The sequence below is a fragment of the Sinocyclocheilus anshuiensis genome, unplaced genomic scaffold (assembly GCF_001515605.1).
Source record: "Sinocyclocheilus anshuiensis isolate Anshui unplaced genomic scaffold, SAMN03320099.WGS_v1.1 scaffold2292, whole genome shotgun sequence".
NCBI lineage: Eukaryota > Metazoa > Chordata > Actinopteri > Cypriniformes > Cyprinidae > Sinocyclocheilus > Sinocyclocheilus anshuiensis.
In genome coordinates this window covers 45,800-46,762 of record NW_015544454.1, presented here as the reverse complement: position 1 = coordinate 46,762, position 963 = coordinate 45,800, and positions in this window count along the sequence as shown.

The window sequence follows — 963 nt, the reverse complement described above, 5'->3', positions numbered from 1 at the left end:
GCGCGCGCGCACACACGCACACACACACACACACACACACACACACACAGTGACCTGTTGTTGCTCTTCTGTCAGATAAGCACGGGTCTGTTCGGTCTCTGATCTGTCATTACGCTGAAGAACGAGCTCACGGTCAGTTTGACCTCAGCGCCGGTAAAAGGACAGATTCTCCTTCACGCTTCCTCTGGAGGACGCCTCGCCCCGCCGCGCTGCCCTCCGACGGCTCCTCATCGCGTTCGAACGCCCTTGAATTAGCGCGCGTCACTGACGCCCCGTTCGTCCTTGACGCGCTCGTCTTCACGCGCCGTCCGTCATTTCTCCTCATTTCTCCGTGTCCTTGAGGCCCAGGCGCTCCGAGTCGCTCCGACACCGGACAGCATCTCCGAACGGTCACGGGTTCCGTGATTCCCGCCTCTGGTTGTCACGGTGATGTCTTGTGCTCAACAGACGCGCTTATATAAGAACGATGTGAAGGAGCGACACAGATACAGGACATTCATCTGCCAATCACACACACACACCGGTCAGTCAGACGTGTGAAGGCGCATCATCATCAGATGCGCAACAGGAGAAACGGATGAGAAACGCACCGGAGCTGCTGTCAGACGCGCGTGATTCTTCTGCCCCCTTTAAACGCACGATTATCAGGCGTTTATCCAGCGCGCCTCGCGTCGCTCCTTCGCATTCATCACTGTCACTTGTTGAGCTTCACGCGATCGCAGCGTCAGATCCCGGATCCCGCGTGACGGGAAGGACGAACGTGGTATTAAATAAACATGAAATCAATGTGTGAGCGCGTGAAGGTCTGTTGCCATGGCAGCATCAGCATCAGCATCAGCAGCATCGCTGTCAGCGGCTCCAGTCCGCACTTCTGCGGCTCAGGTATGAGAGTCACCATGACGACACGGAGGCGGGAGGAGAGAGAGAGAGAGAGAGAGAGAGAGAGAGAGAGAGAGAGAGAGA